This window comes from Petaurus breviceps, unplaced genomic scaffold, assembly GCF_028583685.1.
Source record: "Petaurus breviceps papuanus isolate PSGF00001 unplaced genomic scaffold, PetGlider_PUasm1.0 100, whole genome shotgun sequence".
NCBI classification, from domain to species: domain Eukaryota; kingdom Metazoa; phylum Chordata; class Mammalia; order Diprotodontia; family Petauridae; genus Petaurus; species Petaurus breviceps.
In genome coordinates, this window is record NW_027185573.1 from 8,987,923 (window position 1) to 8,993,209 (window position 5,287).

A 5,287-nucleotide genomic window follows, 5' to 3' on the forward strand; every position below is an offset into this window, starting at 1 on the left:
ATGTAAATGGGGATAATAGCACCTGGGAGGAATAGTGCCTGGCACATGGTAACTGATATAAACAGTACTACACAGTACTTCCTGTATAGTAAATTCCTAACAAAATCCTTGTTCCTCTTCCTTTCCCATCTTGCACCCTGTAATAACATGGCATTTATGTAATTCTTTGAGTGTCAGACCCCAACAACCCTATGAAGTAAGTGTTGAGGGCATTATTATTCCCATTTTGCAGATGAGAAAAATGATCCTGAAGTAAGTAGAACAACTTGCTACAGGTTTGTTGCTCAGTCATTTTTTAATTGTGTCCAAATCTTCTTGACCCCATTGGGGGTTTTCTTGGCAAAGATATTGGAGTGGTTTGCCATCATTCAGCTCATTTTACAGATGAGAAAACTGAGGCAAACAGGGTGAAGTGACTTGTCCAGGGCCACTCAGCTAGTGTCTGAGGTCAGATTTGAACTCAGGTCTTCTTGCCTCCAGGCCAGGCATTCTGTCTATCCCTTGTGCCACCTAGCTGCCTCAGCTGTAAGTTACTCACCTAATAGGAATCTGAGGTACAATTTGAACCCAGATCTGTCTTCTGGCCTCCAACCATCATAGTCTATCCACCTTTATCACAGCTGCTTTCCCTGGTACCTGAAGCTGTGGTCAGCTACCCAAGTTACTGGTTGTTTGGACTCTTGCTCTCACTCTCAGGGAGTCCATGGTATTAGTGACCCTTGATCCTAAATAGTAGTGATGGGGCAGTGGCTTATAGAAAGGGTGGGATTTGGTGTCAGGGTGATATTAATTTCCTGCCTCAGATGTTTTCTGGCCCATTGACTCAAAGGTTAAGGGATTTGCCCAGGGTCACAAAGTGTCAGAGGAATCTTCCTTGACAATACCAGTCAAGAAGAGAGTTAGTGGTCCAGCAGTCTAGCTCCTGTACCACATTCAAATGAGGACTTTGGGGTGAATTTCTTCCTGGACATCCATTTCAAGGAAGTGCCCAAACCCACCTTCACTCATCACCTGGCTTTGCTCCTGACTCTCCAGACATCTCTCTATCATGTCTACTGTCTACCTTCCCTCCTCCCCACCTTCTTCCTTTCCTCTGTGTGTTTGTGTTTATTAAGACAGCTAGGTGGGGCATTGGATAGAAGAACACTGGGCCTGGAGTCAGGAAAATATGAATTCAAATCTGGTTTCAGACACATATTAATAGTGTGACCCTAGGCAAGTCATTTAACCTCTATTTGCCTCCGTTTTTGCATCTGTAAAATGGGAATAATAATAGTACTTACCTCCCAGGGTTGTTGTGAAGATCAAATGAAAAGATACAAAGTGGTTAGCTCAGTGCCTGGCATATAGTAAGTGCTACATAAATGCTCACTATTACTCATTTATTAGAATGTAAGCTTCTTAAGAGCAGAGGCTATCAGGAAATTTGCCCGTGTAAAATCACAAAAACAGAAACAAAAACGGTCTCACCTGACAGATAAAAATCACAATCGTTCCAAATAAAGTTGTGTGGATTCAACAAGTAAGGAATGTTTCACAAAGCTCATCTGATATGACTACATGCTTCATAACAAGGGTCTATCTTGTTCCTGAAAATGCCTTTCTCATCCTGAAGCTGTGAGATCAGGGTGAAGCTAATCAGATTAGTTGAAGAAAATTCTGCCACCAACTTTTGTCTAACCCTATAGTTGAAATGACCAGCTTCACTCACTCATCCATCGGTCCATCCATTTATTCCTGAACCATAAGGGAAGCTGTCTGATAGAGTAGAGGGCATTGGGTTGAGTTAAGAGACCTGGATTTGAATCCTGACTCTGCTGTTTCCTTAGTAGTGTAGTCTTAGGTAAGTTCCTTATCTTAGGCCAAATGTGGAAGGTGCTAATAAAAGCTTTAAAATTATTTCTAAACTCCTCGCAGCTCTAAATTCTAATTATCCCATTAACAAGGGAACAGGTATGATGGGCGACTTTGTGTGAAAGCATTTATGAGTGTTTATATGTGCCAGGCACTATGCTAAGTGTTGTGAATACAAGCCTCTTTCCCCCCTCCCTCCCCCCAAAAAAAGGTGGTCCTTGCCCTGCCCTCAAGGAGCTTATGTTCTACTAGGGGAAGATAACAAAAGGGAAAATGAAAAGGGTGGTGAGGAGGGAAGGCACCTATGCAGGGTAGATGGTGGAGAAAGCTGGAGAGTCAGAAGCAGAGACAGGAAAGGACTGAAGGATGGTTGATCTGGGCCCTTCTTTAACATGTAAGATCTGGAAAGAACCTTACCAATGGAAGAAGGGGACTTCTGGGGTGGAGGTGAAGAGGTTACCCATAAAGAGGGTTAGGTTGCTTTGGAAACCCCAAAATACCAGCACTGGGTGCTGCTGAATGAATTTGACTCAAGTCTTCTCAGCCAAAAAAAAAGTAAAGTTTATTAAAAGTTCGCTTGTATTAGACATAGAGTAAATCTGTGCTAGGTCATCCTATGGTGCTCTCACAAACACTAAGACAGGATAGGGTCTTATATACAGAAGGTTGTGGGAGGAATCCAGGGGCAGTCCAGGGGAGGAGCCAGGGGAGGGTCTTTAGGAGGAGTTAATGAGGTCAATGAGTGATTAAGGGTGGGAAGTAGCTGGAGGCTACAGACAATGGTGGGCTAGGCCAGTTCAAGGGTGGATTGATATTTTGATAGGCTCCTGGGTGGGAAGTAGATGAACAATGGAGATCGAGGCTAGGAAACTAGGATGGAATTAGTAGTTAGCAGTTAGTAACTAGGCTAGAGATCTGGGCCCAGCCACAATGTAAGGTTTATGCCTCATGTAAATACCTCAATCAAATGGGATGATTTAATCTAGAGTCCAAGGGAGGTTCCCAGAGCCTGTACCTCAAGGATACAAGGAGATCTTGAGGGGGCTCCCAGAACCCATACCTCATCAGAGGGATGTTCCTAGGGGAGAAAGCAGTTGAAGACTGGAGAGTCAGAATCAAAGGAAGGCAGAGAAGTGGCACATAGAAGGGAGTGATAGTCAGGTAAGGGCAGCCAGTAGTTGATAGAAGATAATGGTAGTGGGGTAGCACTGATTTGATTAGTTAACCTAGAGCAGGAAGTAGAGAAGCCATGGGTGGCAAAGTGGATGGCAAAATGGCCAGAGTTGAGTGCTAGATGAGATATGAACTATGATCTGCTTTGGTGGGTGTGAGAAACACGCTTGTGGAGATCATGGGACTTTCCAGGGAGGGTTAGGAAGTTAGCCCAGATGAGCTTCTGCTGTCTACGGCTTCCCTGGGGGCCCTTGGGAAGATCCATATGATGTACCCCTTAAAATGGCAAACCCCTTCTCACTGAAAGAACTCAGAAAAGGAATGTGCAGTGGAAGGCCTTTATTAAGCTTCCGGCAGTGAAGTGGTGTGGCAACAAGCATCCCAGCACCCCCAGGATGGCTGCCAACACAGGTTCTTAGATTGCTCTTCTAAAGGAAAGCAACTCAAAAGGGGTTAACAATATTGCTTTAATCAAACATATGTCATTTACCTAGTTCAGGGGGAAAAGGTCAGCACCCCAAACTTCAAGAGAATACAAACAAGTTACAAGCAGACAGAGAAACAGATTAGGAGACAGGCTTCCAGCTGTCTGACCATTACATCCATACTTAGTCAGTTACCAGAGAGGGAAGCACCAACATCTGGGTTTTCAAAGTTGGGGGGGGCAGCTCAAAGGCTGCCCAGAGTCTTGTCTGGTCAAATCCCACAACTCTTCTCAAAGTAAGCCCCAAAACAAAACCTCACTTCAGGGTATGTATAGCCTTCTCCTGGCTCAGAGAGTGTCACAGCCCTCTTGACCCACTACCCAATCAGAAAGTATCAAGGTGTGGACATTCCTGAAAAACAAGCCTCCTGCCACAGGCTCCAGGTGACCACAATCAGCCTACCGTATTAGGGGGCAGAGTATATTTTCAAATCTGGGAAGGTTCTCAGAGTCACTTAAGCCTATCAAAGGGCCAAGGGGCAGGGAAGATCTTAGATTCCCATCCTTAACAAGTGGATGTAGGAATACACCCATATTGATACAGAAGCAGGAATGAGAGTATACAGTTCTGCTCTTCCTGACAGCCTTAGGGTTAGTCAAATTCCTCACTTTCCCTACTTTCTCTCTTTATATGCAGATTGCATAGGTGTGGTAGTGAGGATGATTGTGACAGGGTGTGACTTCTAGGGTCCCAGCTGTTTGCCCCACCCTCACCTTTCTAGTTCCCTCTGGACATTGTAGTAGTTCCAGGAAGGCCTTGGTCTTAGTTAAAATAAGATAAGTGAAGTTCCTCACTGCTATTGATTATCTTCCAATAACTTCTGTGGGAGCAAAACAAGATACCATAATATCACCTCTTACCACGGGGGAGGGGAACAAGCATTTCTATAGTGCTTGCTATGAGCTAGGCACTGTGCTAAGTACTTTTAATTTGATTTAATTTTAACTTTTCATTAAACTCTGAAAGGCAGGTGCTACTATTACCCCCATTTTACAATTCAGAAAACTGAGGTTAACAGTTTAAGTCAATTGCCCTGGGTGACAGAGCAAGTAAGTGTCTGAGGCTGGATTTGAACTCAGGCCTTCATGACAGGTAGGTGGTGTTGAAGTATAGAATTAGGGGTGCTCAAGACCCCAAAATACCAACACACCCGATCCTGCAGAATGAATCGACTCAAGTCTTCTCTCAGCCAAAGAAAAGCAAAGTTTATTAAAGGTTAGCTCTAATGGGTAGACTCTTAAGGAGCCTTGTATCTGTGAGGCTTGTATTGGACAAGCAGGCCAGAATCATCTGACACAGACTGAATCTATGCAAGAAAATTCTCCTGCTCCTTCACGGAAGCAGGATGGGTCTTATATATAGAAAGGTTGTGGGAGGAATCTAGGGGTGGCCTAAAGGAGGAGTTTGGGGAGGGTCATCAGGAGGAGTCAAATGAGGTCCTACTCCAGTAATGAGAGATTAAGGGTGGGAAATAGCTGAAGGCTACCTGGAGATGACAGATAATGGAGGGCTAAGCTAGTTTAAGGGTAACAGATTTGGGCATAGATATTTTGGGAGGAGCAAGGGTGGGAAGTAGCTGGATAAAGCTAGTAAGAGTAAGAGATTTGGGCAGACCTATAATGAAAGGCTTATGGCTTCAGGCAAATGCCCCAGGTGGGAAGATTCAAAGAGAGCTCAAGAGGGTTCCCAGAGGCTGTACCTCATCAGGTGGCACAGGGAATAGAATGCTGGGCCTAGAGTCAGGAAGACCTGAGTTCAAATTTGGCCTCAGACAC